Source organism: Triticum urartu, chromosome 3, assembly GCF_003073215.2.
Source record: "Triticum urartu cultivar G1812 chromosome 3, Tu2.1, whole genome shotgun sequence".
Taxonomy (NCBI): domain Eukaryota; kingdom Viridiplantae; phylum Streptophyta; class Magnoliopsida; order Poales; family Poaceae; genus Triticum; species Triticum urartu.
The window spans coordinates 365,876,226-365,899,954 of record NC_053024.1 but is presented as its reverse complement, the minus strand read 5'-3'; the positions used below and the strand labels follow the sequence as shown (position 1 = coordinate 365,899,954).

The following is a 23,729-nucleotide window of genomic DNA, read 5'->3' as shown; positions in this document are numbered from 1 at the left end:
AAAAGTAAATCCAGCTGGGCCGAACACAGCGGACAAGACTCATTCGAGCTGCGTCGCGACATAGCCCACTACAGAGGCGCCGCACACCCCATATGCTTCACAGACGAAGTAATGGATCACCAAATCCCAGAGGGTTTCAAATCTGTAAATATCGAATCATACGACGGCACAACAGATCCTGCGATATGGATCGAGGACTTCCTCCTGCACATCCACATGGCCCGCGGTGATGATCTACACGCCATCAAATACCGCCCACTCAAGCTCAAAGGACCAGCTCGGCATTGGCTCAACAGCCTGCTAGCAGAATCCATTGGCTGTTGGGAAGATCTGGAAGCCGCATTCCTCGACAACTTCCAGGGCACTTATGTGCGACCGCCAGATGCCGATGACTTGAGCCACATAATTCAGCAGCCAGAGGAATCGGCCAGGCAATTCTGGACACGGTTCCTGACAAAAAAAATCTAATTGTCGACTGTCCGGATGCAGAGGCCCTAGCAGCTTTTAAGCACAACATCCGCGAGGAGTGGCTCGCCCGGCACCTTGGCCAGGCAAAAGCCAAAATCTATGGCAGCCCTCACGACACTCATGACCCGCTTTTGCGCGGGAAAGACAGCTGGCTGGCTCGCAGCAATAACATATCAAAGAACCACGATACTTCAGATACCAAGGATAGCAATGGCAGGTCACGTCGCAACAAACATAAGCGCCGCGTCAATAGCGACAATACCGAGGATACGGCAGTCAATGCCGGATTCAGAGGCTCTAAACCCGGTCAGCGGAAAAAGCCATTCAAAAGAAGCACTCCGGGCCCATCCAGTTTGAACCGTATACACGATCGCTCGTGCCAAATACATGGCACCCCCGACATGCCAGCCAACCACACCAACAGGGAATGTTGGGTGTTCAAGCAGGCCGGCAAGTTAAACGCCGAAAACAAAGATAAGGGGCTACATAGCGATGACGAGGAGGAGCCCCGGTAGCTGAACACTGGAGGGCAGAAGAGGTTCCCCCCACAAGTGCGGACGGTGAACATGATATATGCAACCCACATCCCTAAGAGGGAGCGGAAGCATGCATTAAGGGATGTATATGCGTTGGAGCCAGTCGCCCCAAAGTTCAACCCATGGTCCTCCTGTCCAATCACCTTCGATCACAGGGACCATCCCACTAGTATCCGTCATGGCGGATTTGTCGCACTGGTCCTAGACCCAATCATCGATGGATTTCACCTCACTCGAGTCCTTATGGACGGCAGCAGCAGCCTGAACCTGCTTTATCCAGACACAGTGCGCAAAATGGGTATAGACCCCTCAAGGATCAAACCCACAAAAACGACCTTCAAAGGCGTCATACCAGGTGTAGAGGCCCATTGCACATGCTCAATCACACTGGAAGTGGTCTTCGGATCCCCGGATAACTTCTGAAGCGAGGAGTTAATCTTCGATATAGTCCCGTTCCGCAGCGGCTATCATGCACTGCTCGGGTGAACCGCATTTGCGGGATTCAACGCGATAGCGCACTATCCATATCTCAAGCTCAAGATGCTAGGACCTCGGGGGGGTCATCACAGTCAATGGAAACACAGAGCGCTCTCTCCGCATGGAGGAGCACACTACTGCCCTCTCAGCAGAAGCGCAAAGCAGCCTCTTAAGGCAATCCACCAGTTCGGCGATTAAAGACCCGGACACCTTCAAGCGCGCCCGAAGTAATCGGCAACAAGACCGCCTGGCACGTTCCGAGCTCGCATAGCAATGCGGCCCCCACCCTAGTACTAGCCAAACGGCGAAATCCGTGCCACGCATACATAATTACGCATTGAAAATACCATGGGCATAGGTGGGGAGGGGGACACGACTACGGCACGCCCCAAGACGCGGCTCAACCGCACCAGGGGCTTCCCGCTTTGTTATTTTCTCTCTTTTAGGACTTTAATCTCTGGAAACCTCGTCCGGCAGTACGATTGCCGGACACACGATGCAACAACCAAGGAGGCAGAAAGCTACGTCGCACCACGGAACTCCCTGGTGGTCTCTGGTAACGAGTGAAGTACTTGCCTTAAATACCATTCCTCAGGTTGCCCTTGGAGGGGACATGTCAAATAGTCCTAATTTTTTCTTATCGCACTATTTGTATAATTCTGCTTCGACGCACCTTTTTGAATAAACAATGCATAGCACTAGACTATTACCGCATTCTCTATTCTTTCTTTATATATATATATATATATGTTCATTCATGACATTCAGCACCCGTACACTCTGGTACGGCCCATACGCCAGGGGCTTAAGCTTACCCCATAATATGGCGTGAGAAGTCCGAACACTTTCGACAGTGCGGCACCCCGAACTTATAACATTATATGCATCAGCTCCGAATCATGTCTTGGGTCAATAGTTGGGTTTACCCGGCTCCCATGTTTTGGTACCTTACGTTCCGCTATATCAGCTAAGGTAGCACTGGGAGAACTACTGCGATTGTGCCCCGGTTCATCTGGGCTAAACACCTCAGTAGAGAAAGCTAAAACTGACTGTCATGATAAGACGAGAGCTGGTCGCTGTTTGAGAGTTTTCGAGTCCCTAAAGACTTATGCCGCTTAGAGCGAGGAGTCGGCTTTGTCCAGCTTAAGGCGTGTATAGCGCCCCGAATTCGGCCTTCCGAATACTAGGGGCTTCGCCAAAATTTAAAATTGTAGACTTCTATGGCTAAGTGAGAGTGATAAAGCATTATAGTCCGGTTGCCTTGTTCGTTGTGCTGAGCACCTCCCTCGAAGGACACAACAATGGGAACAAGAGTGCTCAGATTTATCCCGAACACCCCAGCACTCGTGGCATGGGGGCAGAAGCCGACGACTAGCCATCTCTCAGATTTAATAAACAGCCGCATAGAAGGTAATATTTTAAATTCAAACAAGCGTTGCATAGCGCATATGAACAAGTTTTCATAATACAGGATCACATGAGCAAGTTCATTCAAAAATTACATCCTTCGCACACTCGTCCGCCACAAGACGGGCACCCTTCAGGACACCCTCATAATACATCTCAGGGTGGCGATGCTCCTTGCCCTACGGCGGCCCCTCCTTCACCAGCTTCTCGGCGTCCATCTTGGCCCAATGCACCTTCGCATGGGCAAAGGCCCGGCGTGCACCTTCGATGCAGACGGACCGCTTTTATGACCTCCAGCCGTGGGCAGGCATCCACAAGCCGCCTCACCAGGCCGAAGTAGCTGTTGGGAAGGGAGTCGCCAGGCCACATCCGGACTATAAGGCCCCTCATGGCCTGTTCGGCCGCCTTGTGCAGCTCGACCAGTTGCTTCAGCTGGTCGCTCATAGGCATCGGATGTTCGGTCCCGGTATACTGAGAGCAGAACAACTTCTCCATTGAGCTTCCCTCCTCGGCCTGGTAATATTTCGCGGCATCCGACACGCTGCGGGGCAAATCTACGAATGCTCCTGGAGAGCTCTGGACTCGGGTAAGTAACAAGTATTTTACTTTCACAAGCTTGCTTTGCATATTGAATGCCTTACCCGCCACTATCTTCCTCATCGCCTCAATTTCCTGGAGGGCCTTTTAGGCTTCAGCCTTGGCATGCTTTGTGCTCTCGAGGGCCGCGGCAAGCTCAGACTCTCGCGTCTTCGAGTCAAGCTCCAAAGCCTCGTGCTTTTTCACGAGAGCCTGGAGCTCTTGCTGCACCTCGCCCACCCGTGCCTCTTGTTTTTCCCGCTCGGTGCGCTCCCTGGCCGCTTTGTTTTCAGCCTTGGACAGCGCTTGCATCAGGGTCGCCACTTCGGTCGTGGCCCCTGGCACATCCATGATGATCCTATCATTTCGCAACCGCATCTTTATATATATATATATGGACAAGGCATTACTTACCTTTGTTCTCCTCGAGCTACCTCTTGGCAAGGCCGAGCTCTTTCTCGGACCGCTCGAGGTTCTGCTTCAGTGCGGTGACCTCTGCAGTCAGTGTGGTAGAGGTCAGCAACGAAGCCTACATACGCATACAGACATACTTATATTAGACTCCTGCAGATATTATTTGATCCTCTATTCGGCTTTTCTTTGTGAACACCAAACAGAGCATCAGGGGCTACTGTCTATGCGGTAATATTTTTCCTATATTTTAAATACTTACCTCAAAGCCTGTTAGAAGGCTGGCACAGGCTTCAGTCAGTCCGCTCTTGGCGGACTGAACCTTCTTGATCACCGCACTCATAATAGTGTGGTGCTCTTCGTCGATGGAAGCGCCGCGAAGCGCTCCCAACAGGTCGTCCGTGCCTCTGGATGGATAGGGGTCACCGGCATAGACGTCTTGCCCCTCTTGGAAGGGGGACACCTACCCGAGTTCGGAACCACTGGAGGTTCTGGCACGGTGTTCGGCTGAGGGCCGAACTTGGAGCCCCTGGGAGCCTTGCTCCTTTTGCTCCTGGAGTCCGGAAGGTTGCCTTGAGGTGCCTCCAGGACTATCTCCCCCCGGTTCGGTGCCCCTTGAGAAAATACCTCGACATTGTCCATAGGGCGAGGAGAGGAGGCGGATGGAAGTGGATTGCTATCCATATCTGACGAGTCCAAGGAACCGTCCGACGAAGATACGTCGATACAGGCTCGGGGCGGACTGCATGATCATATTCGACGTTAGGAGAAGCAGTGCAACAAAAGTATGCTATGAGTTACTCTGGTATCCGAATACATACGACTTCGCTAGGGGCTTGGCCCTGAGTAACCACTCGTCTTCGCCGTCGGCGGCGGTGGTGGAACAGTCCGGAAGGAGAGTCCTTCCCTTCTTGGACCCTTCGGCCTCCCCGATTGGGCCGGCTTTCCTTTTCTTGTGTCCCCCGGCTGGAGGGGGGGAGTCTTCATCTTCCTCCTCCTCGTTTTCACGGGAGGAGTGCGCCTCGGAGTTATCGGACGATGAGTCCGATACCACCTGGCGCCGGGAACTCTTTCGGGTTCCCTTGGGCCTTCTTCTTGGTCTCCTCCGGCACCTCATAAGGAGCCGGAGTCCGCATCTCCGTCAGGAGAGCGTCCGCAGGGTCTTCGGGCAGAGGGGCCGGACAGTTAATCTAGTCCGATGTCTCCACTCAGTCCTGTCAAAGGCATGGGGGCTCAGACCCCGCACATGGTTAAGCTATGGGAAATAAATACCCTACCAGATGTACATAACATACCGGATTCGCAGGGCGCTTCGCGCTTAGCCCGCGGTCCTTGGTAAGAGAAGGAGGGACCTCGGCGCCCTTGAACATCACTTTCCAGACGTCCTTATGTGTCGTGTCGAAGAGCTCGCGTAGAGTCTGGTGCTGGGCCGGGTCGAACTCCCATAAGTTGAAAGCCCGTTGTTGACACGGAAGGATCCAGCGGAAGAGCATGACCAGGACTATGTTGACAAGCTTAAGTTTCTTGCTTATCATGTTCCGGATACACTTCTGGAGTCCGTCCAGCTCTAGCAATGAACCCCAGGACAGGCCCTTCTCCTTCCAGGAAGTGAGCCGCGTGGGGATTCCGGATCGAAACTCGGGGGCCGCCACCCAGTTGGTGTCGCGCAGCTCGGTGATGTAGAACCACCCCGATTTCCACCCCTTTATGGTCTCCACAAAGGAGCCCTCGAGCCACGTAACGTTGGGCATTTTTCACACCATGGCTCCGCCACATTCCGCTTGTTGGCCGCCTACTACCTTCGGCTTGATATTGAAGGTCTTCAGCCACAGGCCGAAGTGGGGCCGGATGCGGAGGAAAGCCCCGCACACGACGATGAACGCCGAGATGTTGAGGATGAAATTCGGGGCCAGATCATGAAAGTCCAGCCCATAATAGAACATAAGGCCGCGGATGAATGGATGGAGGGGAAACCCCAGTCCGCGGACGAAGTGGGGGAGGAAAACCACCCTTTCGTGAGGTTCCGAGGTAGGGACGATCTGCCCTGTGGCTAGCAGCCGGTGCGCGATATCCGCGGCTAAGTATCCGGCCCAACGTAGTTTTTTGATGTGTCCCTGCGTGACGGAGGAGACCGTCCATTTGACTCCCGCTCCGGACATGTTTGGAGAGGGTTGAGGAGAAGGATGTGGACTTGGGCGCTGGAGCTCGAGTGCGCGAGAATGGATGAGCAGGGAGGAAGAAGGCGTGGGTAGAAAAAGGTGAAACCTTGTCCCTTTCTAAGGGCGGACAAAACTATGCGCCCCCACCAGCCTGGTAAAACTCGCTTACCCCCCAAGCGCCGTAATTGATGGCGCGGTTGGGTTACCCACGTCCGTATTGATGGGAATCCCATAATAAGTGGACACGATCTCTGCTTCGACAAGACATGCCAAGGAAACTGCCTCGCGAAACACGCCGAGATAGGTTATGAAAAACGATTCGAATAAAGACCTGGCTGTGGTGTGATGTCACACTACGGGTATGTCAGCAGATTAGATTTGTGTAAATATTATTCCCTCTACGGTGGTATGTGGAACTTATTTTGCAGAGCCGGACACGATCCTCATGTTCAAGATCTTCTATGAAGTATTCGGAGGAGGAACACGCCTTGCAATGCCGAACACAATCTGCGCGCCGGACTTATCGTCATTGAAGCCTGGTTCAGGGGCTACTGAGGGAGTCCTGGATTAGGGGGTATCCGGACAGCCGGATTATATCCTTTGGCTGGATTGTTGGACTATGAAGATACAAGATTGAAGACTTCGTCCCATGTCCGGATGGGACTCTCCTTGGCGTGGAAGGCAAGCTTGGCAATACGGATATGTAGATCTCCTTCCTTGTAACTGACTCTGTGTAACCCTAGCCCCCTCCGGTGTCTATATAAACCAGAGGGTTTAGTCTGTAGGACAACATACAATCATACCACAGGCTAGCTTCTCTGATCTCGTGGTAGATCAACTCTTGTACTACTCATATTATCGAGAATAATCAAGCAGGACATAGGGTTTTACCTCCATCAAGAGGGCCCGAACCTGGGTAAAACATCGTGTCCCTGCCTCCTGCTACCATCCGCCTTAGACGCATAGTTCGGGACCCCCTACCCGAGATCCGCCGGTTTTGACACCGACACCCATTTACATATAAAGATTGTTAAGTTTGGAGCTACGGTTATTTAGATATGAAATATAACATTTTAACATGGCATTTAAGAAAATTAATGCAAACAGTAGTTTACACATTTTAAACATAGATGAAAGTTGGATATTATGAAACTAGACAAAATTCTAAGCATTTTACATATAAAGTTTGTTTTAATCCGATGCACGATTTGTGAGTTATTATATGCATGAACTCTAGGGACTTTTCTGCAAAACAACGTTCCCTAAAAAATAGACAAATCGCTGCGTAGGGAAAAAAATAAGCCACGGGCCGAAACTGCTGGGCCAAAGTGCACAGGAGAGGGGGCGGCTCACCCATGGGCCATGGCCCAGGTCGGTGGAGCAGAGGCAGGCCGACAGATCTGGGCCGGCTCGCTAGAGTGGTGTGGCTGGGCCTCGCGAGCGGGCGCGATCCTCTGGTCAACGCGTGCGCTGGAAGCAGACGCTTGGGGTCCTGGACAAAGCAGAGGAACACAGCAGTAGGGCGGACTCCGGCGGTCGAGGAGAAGGTGACCGGCGGCGATCGGGACCATTGGGAGATGGCGAAGGCAAGGGGGATCCGGCCGGATCCAGGGCGGAGCGACCGGACCAGTGCAACAGTGGACTTGGAGCTCCAGGCGTCGGCTTTCATGGCGGCTTGCTCCTTCGATCTGGAGCATGGAAGCAGAGGTGAGGCGATAGACTTGGAGGGGCGATGGCTTGAGGACGTCCGGCAGCGGCTTGGTGCAGTTCGGGCGTAGAGGAGCTGAGGCCTCGGGAGGGTTCGAGCGAAGGGAGGAGCGGGCAGCAGTGCAGTTTGGTGCAGATGCGCTGCGTCGGTGGCGGTCGGGCCCGGGGCGGGCCCGATCTGGGTTCTGCGGGCCACGGGAGGTGGAGGGAGACAAGGGCTGAGGTGGCGCGCGCGGTAGGCTGCACCCAGCGCAGATGGCGGCGGGGGCGAATGGCGGCGCGCCAAGTGGCGGCAGTGGGTTACGCCGGCGCGGAATGCGAGGTGGAGGTGGGAGGAGGCTGCGGCGCGCTGATTTTGAGGAGGGAGTTATCTGCTGCCAAAAATGGAAGGGGAGGCTTCCTTTTATAGGCAGGGTTAGGGTTTGAGGGGTTAGGAAGGGTTTTTGGACCGTGCGATCGCCATCGGACGGCTCCGGACGCGAGAAGGGGTAGGTTGAGCCTAGTGGGCTGTGTAGAGGGCCATGGACTGAGAGGAGAGAAGAGAAGTGCAGCCCGACAACAGTTTCCGAAGACCGAAAACGCCTGACGTTAGACCGACTATAATGCCGCTATAGTTATTCGTTGGGGCATCAAACGGACTCCGAATGGGATGAAACTTGGCAGGCGACCTACTAACAACATAACAAGACCGCATGCCAACTCTCATCCCATTCTGAGAACATTTTCTAGCGACTTATAAAATAATATTTCGGACATGCCGCGGGCGCGTGCAAGTGTGTTTGGGCTCAAAACGGACAACGGAGAGAACTGGGGAACCCGGACGGATGCAAGTTTGAAAACATGATTATGTAATTTGGATGATGACATGGAAAGAATGAAACATGCAAACAAATGACAAGGCAAGAACAGCGAATAACTGGAAGACACCTGGCGCAACGGTCTCGGGGCGTCACAACCATCGTGTGTGCTGCTTGCTGAGATCGAGAGACATGAGGGAGGGCCAACCATTCCGGCAGGTGATGCCATGTGCCCCATGTAAGAGGATATGGATCATGACATGGAGGAGGCCAATGACACTAACTAGTATTTCAATACTGCCTTTGACAACGAAGTAACAATGAGTCAACCATATGAATATGAGATGCATGTACCAGAGCCAGAACGTCCTCGGGAGTGCAAGAAGTCTTTGTTCATGCAATCCTCGCAGGACACGCCTCCAGATGTCGGCTTGACCCAAGCTCAACTAATTAGCTAGAGTCGTCCAATGATGAGCCCGACAACACTAGGGGTGGTGCTCAGGGAGGGTCTGACAGACCCACCAGCACCTGAGCCCACCAAGAAGAAGCAGAGGAAGGGAACGGCGGCGAGAAAATCCAATAAAGCTAGCAATGTTGGTTCTACCAGCCAGCCGACTTCGACCAAGGTTGACCGTGTACCGATGAAACATGCACCATTAATCCATGTCACGGGAGAGCCAATGGTACCGGCGAATGCACTAGCTGCCATAGCGGGGGATCTCAGGAGACTACATGACCATGTGCTTTCGACAAAGAGAAGCCTCCTCTCCTTGTATGATCCAGGAAACCGACTTTCTACGGTTCATGTGCCGAGCAGTTGCAAGATGTATGTCCACACATGCCCCACGAACCTCTTCTTCCTGAGGTTTGATTACATCTTCCAGATGTTTCAAATGAGGACACTTGATTTTACGTTCGTCCGCTTGTATGTGCTGCACATGAACTACATCGTTAGGAGAGAGCAAGTCATCGGTCTTGCGGGAGCGGACCCATACTACGTGCATGAGGGCTTCTTGTCAATCAACAACGCCAACCGTCAATATACGAGTCAGTACATCAAAGAATTCTTGGTCAGCAATAAGGACAAAGAAACGATTCTCCTACCTTATCATCCCAGGTAAGTCATCCGCGGATAGCACTATAACACATACGTGCATTTCAATAGTTACTTTGCACGCATGGAGGCTAACTTGATCGTGTATTTTGCGCAGCGGGGGGTGTCGTGCCATTCTCATCGTTTTTTACCCGCGTTACTCTTGTGCTCTATATTTGGACCCGTCTAAGAACATACAGAAGAAAGATTACACACACATAAAGTATGTTCTGGACAGAGCTATGCTGGGCTTCAGCATGCGGGGTGGCCACGTCCAATGCAAAAAAAAATAAGGACAGGCTTTGTTTCGGCCACAAGAGTGACTTCTGTTGCATCCAGCAACCAACAAGAAGTGAGAATGATGGATTCTACGTCATCCATCTAATGATGGAGTACAGAAGGGATGTGCAATCACTTTGCATGAAATCTTCATCCGATACCCATATCCAGAGATGGGCCGAAGCCTTTGGAGCCGTGTCGGATAATCAACTTCGAAATGATTTCTACCGGATCCAGCAGGAAATTGCGTCCATCATCATGAAAGATGTCCTCGAAGAGAATGGGATGTTCTACGGTGGCCCAATATCACGAGCTGACGTCTGAACCCCCATTGCCCTACAACGTCAGGACATGACGCCTTTCACTAAGCTTGGGTCCACCCTTCCGGATATGGACAGATGGGAAGAGTGCACAGCTTAAAAATAATTTGTCTGTTTAGTTACTTGTTACTTTCTGTACGACGAAACTTTGAATCTCTCAGTACGACGAAACTATTAGATTTATGGTGCAGCGCTCTAGTTAATTACTTTCGGTACGATAAAATTTGTTAACTATGTTAACTATATATGTTGCTTCTATTTCATATATATATGTGCATCTCTGATAGGTATATAGATCAACGATGGCGAGGAAGTGGTATGCCGTGTATGTACGGCATGTTCTGGGTGTGTATGATGATTGGTCAGAGTGTCAGGCCCAAGTCTCTGGCTTCTTTGGTGGAAGCCATAAAGAGTTTCATAGCAGAGCGGAAGCCGAAGCTAGTTACTTGAGATTCATAGCACAACAGGGGATTTAGAACCAACGCCGCTGCAAAAACTACTACATAATACCGCTTTTGATCATCGTGATCGCTCTTATCTTCTATGCGGCCATATCATAGTCTACATAGATGATGAAACATGAGTATGTGACCATGTAGTTGCATGTATTGAGAACTTGTAATGACTTGTAACGCTGTTTTGAGACATGTGTTCGACCATGATTGATGATGGTGAGATACTTGAGACATGTCGGGACTTCTAATAACTTCGGCTCATCGATGACTCACTTGCTTTTCAATGAATATGCATGTTATTGTATAAACGCTGGATCTGTTTAATTGTGTACACAGCCAAAACGCAAAAAAATTACAAAAGTTAGCAGTGGCGTGGGGGTAAAGATTACAAGTAGCACTCAAGTAACAGTAGCGCTGACTATTTCCCCGTGTTGTAGATAACTATCAATAGCACTGGGGGAAGCGCGCTACAGCTAGCTTTAGATACCAGTAGCGCTGGGCCAAATAGGCACTACTGCTAAAAAATAGCTGTAGCACCGTAGCAGTAGCGCGCCTGCCTGCGCTACTAATAGCAAAAAAAACAGCGCTACTGGTAAGGGTTTTCCTAGTAGTGACATCTAAACAAAAGCTAGATGAATTATTTATTACTAAACAGAACCAAAAAGCAAGAAACGAAAATAAAATTGGGTTGCCTCCCAACAAGCGCTATCGTTTAACGCCCCTAGCTAGGCATAAAAACAAGAATAGATCTAGGTATTATCATCTTTGGTAGGCAATTCTTCAACAGAACACTTATAACCCTTGGGAGTTTCCTTCTTTTTATTAATGATCAAACTCCTAGGCAAGAAATCAAGAAATTCATTTGTAGCAAAAGGTTCCTTAATGATAGCGAAGAAGTTGTGGTGAACACTTATTGAATTGAGATCCACATTTTCCTTACTAGAAGATTCACCCTTATTTTTAGGAACATACATTAATTTGGAAATTTTGGTGGTAGGAGGGTTTGGAGTATTTTTCATGGATGAAAATGCAGACCCTAAATTGGTAATAATATCCTCAAGTTTACCAATTCTTTGGAATCTTGATCTATTCTTTCGTTAACTATAGGTTCTTTTTCTTTAAAAAATTTCAGAGTAACTCCTACCTTAGATCCATATTGGGTGATTTGGTTGTGGATCTTTTTATCCAAATTTTCAATCAACTCCACAGAGGCAACTTTATTTTCAATAATTTCAAGGCTTTGCATCACATGTTCCAAAGTTAAAATAGTTCCATTAACCAAAAGGGCTGGTGGGCCAAATAAATCTATCATAGCGTTATAAGAATCAAAAGCATGGCTACCCAAGAAATTCCCTCTGGTAATGGTGTCAAGAATATATCTGTTCCATGGAGTGATGCCTACATAAAAATTGCGAAGAAGAACGGAAGTGGATTGCTTCCTAGTAGATCTATTCCGAGCATTGCAAATTCTATGCCAAGCATCTTTTATATTTTCTCCCTCCCTTTGTTTAAAATTAAGAACTTCATGATCGGGAGTACTAACAATAATAGAAGGACTAGCCATGACAACACACGGCGACACAAGAAGCAAGCGAAAAGGAGACAAATGGAAAAAGAGGGCGAATGGAAAAGAGGGCGAGTAAAACGGCAAGGGTGAAGTGGGGGAGAGGAAAACGAGAGCAAATGGCAAATAATGTAATGCGAGGGACAAGAGTTTGTGATGGGTACTTGGTATGTCTTGACTTGTGTGTAGATCTCGCCGGCAAGGGCACCAGAAATCCTTCTTGCTACCTCTTGAGCACTGCATAGGTATTCCATTGAAGAGGAAAGGGTGATGCAGCAAAGTAGCGTAAGTATTTCCCTCCGTTTTTGAGAACCAAGGTATCAATCCAGTGGGAGACTACACACAAGTCACCTCGCACCTACACAAACAAATAAGAACCTTGCAACCAACGAGATAAAGGGGTTGTCAATCCCTTCGTGGCCACTTGCAAAAGTGAGATCTGGTAGAGATAATAAGATAAATATTTTTGGTATTTTTATGATGTAGATTGAAAGTAAAGATTGCAAAGTAAAATAGATTGGAAACTTATATGATGGAAAATAGACCCGGGGGCCATAGGTTTCACTAGTGGCATCTCTCAAGATAGCATAAGTATTATGGTGGGTAAACAAATTACTGTCGAGCAATTGATAGAAAAGTGCATAATTATCAGAATATCTAGGCATGATCATGTATATAGGCATCACGTCTGCGACAAGTTGACCGAAACGATTCTGCATCTACTACTATTACTCCACACATTGACCGCTATCCAGCATGCATCTAGAGTATTAAGTTCATAAGAACAGAGTAACACATTAGGCAGGATGACATGATGTAGAGGGATAAACTCAAGAAATATGATATAAACCCCATCCTTTTATCCTCGATGTCAACAATACAATACGTGCCTTGCTGCCCGTGCTGTCACTGGGAAAGGACACCGCAAGATTGAACCCAAAGCTAAGCACTTCTCCCATTGCAAGAAAGATCAATCTAGTAGGCCAAACCAAAGTGATAATTCGAAGAGACTTGCAAAGATAACAAATCATACATAAAAGATTTCACAGAAGAATCAAATATTTTTCATAGATAATCTTGATCATAAACCCACAATTCATCGGATCTCGACAAACACACCGCAAAAAGAATTACATTGAATAGATCTCCAAGAAGATCGAGGAGAACTTTGTATTGAGATCCAACGAGAGAGAAGAAGCCATCTAGCTAATAACTATGGACCCGAAGGTCTGTGGTAAACTACTCACACATCATCGGAGAGGCTATGGTGTTGATGTAGAAGCCCTCCGTGATCGATTCCCCCTCCGGCGGAGCTCCGGAAAAGGCCCCAAGATGGGATCTCTTGGGTAAAGAAGGTTGCGGCGGTGGAAATAGGGTTTCGTGGTGCTCCTAGATGTTTTTAGGGTATATGGGTATGTATAGGAGGAATAAGTACGTCAGTGGAGCTGCGAGGGGCCCACGAGGGTGGGGGGCGCGCCCTCCTGCCTCGTGGCTCCCCCGTTTCTTTCTTGACATGGACTCCAAGTCTCGTGGACCACGTTTGTTCCAAAAATAATTCTCTCAAAGGTTTCATTCCGTTTGGATTCTTTTGATATTCCTGTTATGTGAAACACTGAAATAGGCAAAAAAATAGCAATTTGCAGTGGGCCTTTGGTTAGTAGGTTAGTCCCAAAAATAATATAAAAAGGTATATTAAAGCCCATTAAACATCCAAAACAGATAATATAATAGCATGGAACATAAAAAATTATAGATACATTGGAGACGTATCACACACCATTACCCTATTGTGTTCCAGGTGGCATGAGTTGTGAAACTATTCCACATTGTTTGAAATGAAGGCCAAACTCATAACTCAAATATTTGCCTCCACGATCAGATCATAGAAAATTTATTCTCTTATTATGATGATTCTCCACTTCACTCTGAAATTCTTTGAACTTTCCAAATGTTTCAGACTTGTGTTTCATTAAGTAGATATACCCATATCTGCTCAAATCATCCGTGAAGATCAAAAAATAACGATTCCCGCCGCGTGCCTCAACACTCATTGGACCGCATACATCAGTATGCATTATTTCCAATACGTCATTGGCTCGCTCCATTGTTCCGGAGAATGGGGGTTTAGTCACCTTGCCCATGAGGCATGGTTCGCAAGTATCAAATGATTCATAATCAAGTGATTCCAAAAGCCCACCTGTATGGAGTTTCTTCATGCTCTTTACACCAATATGACCTAAAAGGCAGTGCCACAAATATGTTGCACTATCATTATCAACTTCGCATCTTTTGGCATCAATATTATGAATATGTGTATCACTATGATCGAGATTCAATAAACCATTTACATTCGGTGTATGCCCATAGAAGGTTTTATTCATGTAAACAGAACGACAATTATTCTCTGACTTAAATGAATAACCGTATCACAATAAACATGATCATATTCATGCTCAACGAAAACACCAAATAACATTTTTTTAGGTCCAACACTAATCCTGAAGGTAGGGGGAGTGTGCGATGGTGATCTTATCAACCTTGGAATCATTTCGAACACACATCGTCACCTCGCCCTTAACTAGTCTATGTTCATTTTGCAACTCCTGTTTTGACTTACTAATCTTAGCAACTGAACCAGTATCAAACACCCAGGGGCTACTATGAACACTAGTAAAGTACACATCAATAACATGTATATTAAATATACCTATGTTCACTTTTCCATCCTTCTTATCCGCCAAGTATTTGGGGCAGTTCCGCTTCCAATGACCATTTCCTTTGCAGTAGAAGCACTCAGTTTCAGACTTGGGTCTAGCTTTGGGTTTCTTCATGGGAGCGGCAACTTGTTTGCCATTCTTCTTGAAGTTCCTTTTCTTTTCCTTTTGCCTTTTTTCTTGAAACTAGTGGTCTTGTTTAACCATCAATATTTTATGCTCCTTTTTGATTTCCAACCTTCACTGATTTCAGCATCACGAAGAGCTCGGGAATCATTTTTGTCATCCCTTTCATATTATAGTTCATCACAAAGTTCCAGTAGCTTGGTGATAGTGACTAGAGAATTCTGTCAATCAATATCTTATTTGGAAGATTAACTCCCACTTGATTCAACTGATTGTAGTACCCAGACATTCTGAGTACATGCTCACTGCCGAGCTATTCTCCTCCATCTTGTAGGCAAAGTACTTGTCAGAGGTCTCATACCTCTCGACACGGGCATGAGTCTGAAATACCATTTTCAGCTTTTGGAACATCTCATATGCTCTTTGGCATTCAAAACGTTTTTTGAAGTCCCAGTTCTAAGCCGTAAAACATGGCGCACTAAACTATTAAGTAGTTATCATATCGAGCTTGCCAAACATTCATAATGTCTCCATCTGCTCCTACAATAGGTCTGTCACCTAGCGGTGCATCGAGGACATAATTCTTCTATGCAGCAATGAGGATAATCCTCAAATCATGGACCCAATCTGCATCATTGCTACTATCATCTTTCAACTTAGTTTTCTCTAGGAACATATAAAAAATATATAGGAGCTATATCGCGAGCTATTGATCTACAACATAGACATGCAAATACTATTAGGACTAAGTTAATAATAAATTAAGCTCAGTTAATCAAATTACTTAAGAACTCCCACTTAAATAGACATCCCTTAAGTCATCTAAGTGATACGTGATCCAAATCAACTAACCCATGTCCGGTCATCACGTGAGATGGGGTAGTCATCAATGGTGAACATCTCTATGTTGATCATATCTACTATATGCTTCACGTTCGACCTTTCGGTTTCCAGTGTTCCGAGGCCATGTATGTACATGCTAGGCTCGTCAAGTTTAACCCAAGTATTATGCATGTGCAAAATTATCTTGAACCCGTTGTATGTGAACGTAGAGTCTATCACACCCGATCATCACGTGGTGTCTCAACACGATGAACTGTAGCAACGGTGCATACTCAGGGAGAAAAGTTTTACCTTGAAATTTAGTGAAGTGGTCATCTTATAATGCTATTGCCGTACTAAGCAAAATAAGATGCATAAAAGATAAACATCACATGCAATCAAAATATGTGACATGATATGGCCATCATCATCTTGTGCTTTTGATCTCCATCTCCAAAGCATCGTCATGATCTCCGTCGTCAATGGCTCGACTCCTTGATCTCCATCATTGCGTCGTGGTCGTCTCGCCAACTATTGCTTCTACAACTATCGCTAACGCATAGTGATAAAGTAAGGCAATTACATGGCATTTGCATTTCATACAATCAAGAGACAACCATAAGGCTCCTGCCGGTTGCCGATTACTTACAAAACATGATCATCTCATACAACAATGTATATCACATCATGTCTTGACCATATCACACCACAACATACCCTACAAAACAAGTTAGACGTCCTCTACTTTGTTGTTGCAAGTTTTTACGTGGCTGCTACGGGCTTCTAGCAAGAACCGTTCTTACCTACGTATAAAACCACAACGGTGTTTCATCAAGTTTGCTGTTTTAACCTTCTTCAAGGACTGGCTGCAGTCAAATTTGATTCAACTAAAGTAGGAGAAATAGACACCCACCAGCCACCTTTATGCAAAACTAATTTCATGTCTGTCGGTGGAATGGGTCTCATGTGCGTGGACATGTAGGTTGGTCCGGGCCGCTTCATCCCATAATACCGCCGAATCAAAATAAGACGTTGGTGGTAAGCAGTAAGACTATCACCGCCCACTCCTCTTTGTGTTCTACTCGTGCATATCATCTATGCATATACCTGACTCTGGTACCACTATTGGGAACCGTTGCATGGAAAACAAAAAATTCTACGCACACGCAATGATCTATCCATGGAGATGCATAGTAACGAGGGGGAGTGTGTGTCTACGTACCCTTGTAGAACATAAGAGAAAGCGTTTATCAACGCGGTTGATGTAGTTGTACACCTTTATGATCCGTCCAGATCAAGTACCGAACGTACGGCACCTCCGCATTCAGCGCATGTTCAGCTCGATGACATCCTAGCCTTCTTGATACAACAAGAGCGGCGAACTAGTAGATGAGTTTTGGCAGCACGACGCACGTGGTGACGGTTGGTGATGAAGAGTAATCTTCGTAGGGCTTCGCCAAGCACTACAGAAACTAGACGGAGCATAAACTAGAGGGGACGGGGTTGCCGGCACATGGCTTGGTGAATCTTGATGTGTCTTGGGTGCTAGCCTTGGGGTCGAAACTTGGAGTAAAAGCCTCCTCAAAGTTAGTTTTGCCCGCAAGGAAGAGTCCTTCTTGGACTTCCAGGACCAGACGCCACAGTCCTTGGTGTCTGGCCCAGACGCCATGGGCCTCGGCGTCTGGCCCATGGCCAGACGCCAGGGTCTCCATCATTTGGCCCCTTGGCCTCCGCAAAACTCCTTTTGCACCAACCTAAAGCCCCATGGGCTTTATGACTTGGCTGAACCATATCATCCTATATATCAATCTGTAGCTCCGGACTATTCTGGAGCTCCCCGTCATGTCCGTGATCTCATCCAGGACTCCGAACAACATTCGGTCACCAACATACATAACTCATATAATACTATATCGTCAACGACCGTTAAGCGTGCGGACCCTACGGGTTCGAGAACTATGTAGACATGACCGAGACACCTCTCTAGTCAATAACCAATAGTGGAACCTAGATGCCTATATTGGCTCCTACATATTTTACAAAGATCTTTATCGGTCGAACCTTATGACATCATACATAATTCCCTTTGTCTATCGGTATGTTACTTGCCTAAGATTTGATCGTCGGTATCTTCATACCTAGTTCAATCTCGTTACCAGCAAGTCTCTTTACTTGTTCCGTAATACATCACCTCGTGACTAACTCCTTAGTCTTTTGCTTACAATCTTATGATGTGTATTACCGAGATGGCCCAGAGATACCTCTCCGATACTCAGGGTGACAAATCCTAATTCCGATCTATGCCAACCCAACAAACACCTTCGAAGATACCCGTAGAGCATCTTTATGATCACCCAGTTACATTATGACATTTTTTAGCACACAAGGCATTCGTCCCGTATCCGGGAGTTGCATAGTCTCATAGTCGAAGGAATATGTATTTGACATGAAGAAAGCAATAGCAACAAAACTGAACGATCATTATGCTAAGCTAATGGATAGGTCTTGTCCATCAGATCATTCTCCTAATGATGTGATCCCGTTATCAAATGACAATTTATGTTGATGGTTAGGAAACCTTAAACATCTCTGATCAACGAGCTAGTCAAGTAGAGGCTCACTAGGGACACGGTGTTTGTTTATGTATTCACACATGTATTTAGGTTTCCGATCAATACAATTCTAGCATGAATAATAAACATTTATCATGAATAAGGAAATATAAAATAACAACTTTATTATTGCCTCTAGGCCATATTTCCTTCAGTATTCACACGTTATTTGGGACGTGGCTAAATGGAGTAGAGACAAATATTGTGAGGCATATTCAGATAGGATTATGTGCTTTATTTTCGGCTATATGGAACTGTAGAAATGACATGGTTTTTAACAGACAAACTCATATAATTTTTTTGCAGGTTATCTACAGGGCCACTGCTTGGATCCATATGTAGCCGTTACTCACTCCTGTAGAAGCCATGGAGCCTTTGGTTACTGGGTCTTCCCGATGGGAGATGGTAGCTTGGGATATCTACAACCTGTTTGGATGGCGGTCTAGTAATGGGATAGGTTTTTATTCATCTTATTCTTTCACCGGTTGTGGCCTTTTATACCTTTTTCCGGCTCTATGTGAGCTTGTTTTGGATCACAGACACTTCGGTCACTTGGCTTAATAAAGGGGCTGCATGCATCACTCTGATGCAGAGGCCGGGGGTAATCCTCCTTTTCTAAAAAAGTAGACATTTGAATCATAACAGATGTTCCAACACTATCCTATTCTTATTTATAGTTAGTAATGTTGGAACTTGTACTTGTATCCAATTAATGGACACGAAAATGATAGTGGAAATGGAACTATCATATCCATACCAATTTGCTTCCTCATTAGTTAGTATAGTTTTGGCTGGTATTTTCAAGCCAATAGTATCCAAGCTCCTCTCCTCTCCCCGGCCACCCATTCTCTCTCCAAAACACACCCAAAACCACCAATCTGGAGTCATATCTCTACTACAACGTGCTTCCAGACACGGCGGGCACGACAAGGATGCCGGAGTCATGGAACTACTTACGGGCGGCCTATTGGCGCTTCTTTTTTAATTGGCCTATTGGCGATGATGTTGCGACTTCACATGACACGACCATCAAGGTCTGCAGCACCAGCGAACCAGATGGTGAGATTGATGCCGAGCGACGCGCAACACCCAGACCCAAACCAACCAGGACCCAATGATACATGGCCGCCATCACCGTCTCGCCACGACCATGCAGTGGTCGACACGGTCTCGGGCTTGGTGTGGCAGTGCTACTGTCCTGCTGTGGTGATACAGAGAATGAAGATCGCCATAGCCGTGGCCCTCCCGCTGTTGAGGATGGCATGGGAGCATGGCCGTGTGCACAGTGGCAACCTTTTTCCAAGCACAGGAGGCCCATCCCAGCACAGTGGCAACCCGCTATTTGTTACTCATATGCCTCAAAACTGGTGGTTATTTGTGATTTTCCCAATTGTGTAATTACCCTAGCCCCAAATGTGGAGGTTTTGCGTAATTACCTCTATCAATGCCTAGATTTTCCTACTCAGGCACAATTTTGGTTGGAATGTCACATTCCTTAGTTAGACAATGCTCAAGTTCAGATGCCAGCTATGGAAATAACAAAGCTAGGGGCTCTAAGGCCCTGTTGCCAATTATTTATTTTGAAGCAGCGGCAGATTACATTCAGATGCCATCTATGCAAATAACAAAGCTCGGGGCTCTAATGCCCTGGTGCCAATTATTTAATTTAAAGCAGCGGTAGATTACATTATGTCAATGAAAAGACCAGAACAATACTAGTGCAACCACTCTACTGTTGACTAATGTTAATATAGGAAGTTAAAATGACACAGAACACAACTGCATGTACATAATATTTTTGAAGTCATCTCTGAGCATTCCATGTCCTATTAGACACAAATTAAACTTTGAGTAGGATTCAACTTGAGATAAGAAGCATCCTAATGTAATCGTCCTAATCATATCTTGCCACTTGATGGTATTACAAACAAGCAGAATGCATCTAACAAACAGTTTTGACAACTCGCAAATACCTCATTTGTCGAGCGACCATAGTCAACAGGATCCCTCCTTGTAATTGCCTCTAGAATAAAAACTGCAAAGTTGTAAATGTCACTTTTCTCATTCATAGTCCAATGTTTGCATATTCTGGTGCCACATAACTGCAATGAGTAAATGCAACACATTATTAACCACCACTAACATAGTGTAACTGTAATCTAGCTCATTAGTTGCCCAACATACCCAAAGGTTTCCATAACCCGAGTAGTTACATGACTCTTGCCGGCACCAAGAAGCTTGCTAAACCAAACTCTAATATTTTTGTGTCAAAATCGTCATGAAGCAAAATAGTGCTAGATTTGATACCACGGTGCGACTTTCAATTCAATTGCCTCATGCAAGTAAGCAAGCCTGCAATTAATTGAATGAAAGTATTGAATTGAAGTGTTACATAGCATAGACATGGTATTAGGAATTCGTTCAGCTTAAGCCTCACTTCCATCATGAATGACAATATGTTATAGAGCAATTATTATTTAATGTGGAATTAGTTCCAGGTAGAAATATGATGCAATTTTGGGACCTTTATGATTGCATTATCCAATTGGCAAGATAAAGAATAGATGACACGGCATTAGTAGAAATAAAGGGCATTCTAGGGAGAACTCACGCTTTAGCTGTCCCAATCTTGATGCGGGCCTCCCATGTAAGGGAGCCCCGATGACTCATAGCTCCATGAAGCCATTGCTCTAGGTTCCCATTACTCTATATTCATAGACAAGTATCTTGAAAAGGTCACTTGAAGTAAGGAATGATGCAACAAAATTCCATACGATCATGTGCTTGGTAATACATGTATCTAGGATATGTAACCAACTTTTTCTTTTATGAATGTGATATGTAATCAATGATAACATAGGTATAACATGAATATGACAGTGAAATATGGTACAAGTTCCTCTGAGTACCCTCCACGTAGTAACTAAGAAGACGGACTAAGTTCTTGTGGCGAACATGACCAATAGCTTCAACTTCTACTCTGAATTCCTTCTCAGCTTGCCCTCTGCAAGATGAAAAACATCATTTGGTTCAATATAAAGCAGGATGTTCTATTATGAAGGAACATATATGGGAAATGTAAAATTGTGATAAGGCAAGTCTTACAGGTTATTGAGAAGCTTTTTGACAGCAACAACAGTTCCATTGACGATCTCGCCGTGATAAACTACACCATATCCACCCTCACCAATAATGTTATCTTGCAAAAACAGTTAGTGGCAAGTTCCAAATCCCTCAAAGTAAACCAATGACCCCATCCAAGGTAGGAGAACTCTGGCAAGCCAACCAAAGGTGAAGGGGAGGTTATCTCATGAGTTGAAGCTTGTCGAAAAGTTCCTGACCCTCCTTCTTCAACTGATTGAAAGCCTACATCCTTGTCCATGTAACAGAATGACCCTGAGTGGCTCTCGTCCCATTGTCTCGATTTTCTTACACCCAAATGGAACACGACCTTGTCCTATTCCCGGTCACTAGGCTTGTCTTGGATCATTAGCAAGACCCCATCATGCGCCCCAAAGTCACTTGTTGGGACTTGCTCCACCCTCACTTCCTTGATTTCCTTGGAAATGGCAGGGATTTGGGTGACTTGGATATTTGCAGATGATACGTCCATTTTTGCATCATGTTTTCCTACTGTTATTTATGATGTTTTATGCATAATAATGCTTTTTGGAGTAATTCTAATGCCTTTCCTCTCATAATATGCAAGGTTCACACAAAGAGGGAGAATACCAGCAGCTGGAATTCTAGACCTGAAAAAGCTACGTCAGGCCACCTATTCTGCACATCTCCAAATGAGCTGAAACTTCACAGAGATCTTTTATGGAATATATAAGAGTTATTGGAGCAAATAACTACTAGATGGGGCCCACCAGGTGGGCACACCCACCTGGGCGCACCAGGGAGCCCAGGTGTGCCCTGGTGGGTTGTGCCCTCCTTGGCCTGATACGTCTCCGTTGTATCTATAATTTTTGGTTGTTCCATGCCAATATTCTACAACTTTCATATACTTTTGGCAACGTTTTATACTATTTTTGGGACTAACATATTGAGCCAGTGCCGAGTGCCAGTTCCTGATTGTTGCATGTTTTTTGTTTCACAGAATATACATATCAAACGGAGTCCAAACGGGATAAAAACTGACGGAGATTTTTTTGGAATATTTGTGATTTTTGGGAAGAAAAATCCACGCGAGACGATGCTCGAGGGGGCCACGTGGCAGGGGGCGTGCCCCTGACCCTCATGGCCACCCCGTAAGGCGGTTGATGCCCTTCTTTCGCCGCAAGAAAGCTAATATCTGGATAGAGATCGTGTTAAAATTTTAGCCCAATCGGAGTTATGGATCTCCGGGAATATAAGAAACGGTGAAAGGGTAGAATCCGAGAACGCAGAAACAGAGAGAGACATAGAGACAGATCCAATCTCAGAGCGGCTCTCGCCCCTCCCATGCCATGGAGGCCAAGGACCAGAGGGGAAACCATTCTCCCATCTAGGGAGGAGGTCAAGGAAGAAGAAGACGAAGGGGCCCCCCTCTCCCCTTCTCTTCCGGTGGCGCCAGAACGCTGCTGTGGCCATCATCATCACCGCAATCTTCACCACCATCATCACCAAATCTTCCCCCCTCTATGCAGCGGTGTAACCTCTCTCTTACCCTATGTAATCTCTACTTAAACATGGTGCTCAACGCTATATATTTTTTCCCAATGATGTATGGCTATCCTATGATGTTTGAGTAGATCCATTTTGTCCTACGGGCTATTTGATGATCAAGATTAGTTTGAGTTGCATGTTTTATTATTGGTGCTGTCCTATGGTGCTCTCCATGTCGCGCAAGCGTGAGGGATCCCCGCTATAGGGTGTTACAATACGTTCATGATTTGCTTATAGTGGGTTGCGTGAGTGACTGAAACACAAACCAGAGTAAGGGGGTTGTTGCGTATGGGATAAAGAGGACTTGATGCTTTAATGCTATGGTTGGGTTTTACCTTAATGATCTTTAGTAGTTGCGGATGCTTGCTAGAGTTCCAATCATAAGTGCATATGATCCAAGTAGATAAAGTATGTTAGCTTATGCCTCTCCCTCATATAAAATTGCAATAATGATTACCGGTCTAGTTATCGATTTTCTAGGGACAAATAACTTTCTCGTAACAAAAAGCTCTTTACTAAAAATTACTTAGTTGTGTCTTTATCTAAACATCCCCTA

The 23,729-nt window shown here is 46.3% G+C and overlaps 1 pseudogene; it reads right to left on the bottom strand.

Moving 5' to 3' along the window:
• Nucleotides 1-20,238: 20,238 nt before the first annotated feature.
• On the bottom strand, nucleotides 20,239-21,905 carry LOC125546828 (annotated as a pseudogene).
• Between the last annotated feature and the right edge of the window lie 1,824 nt (nucleotides 21,906-23,729).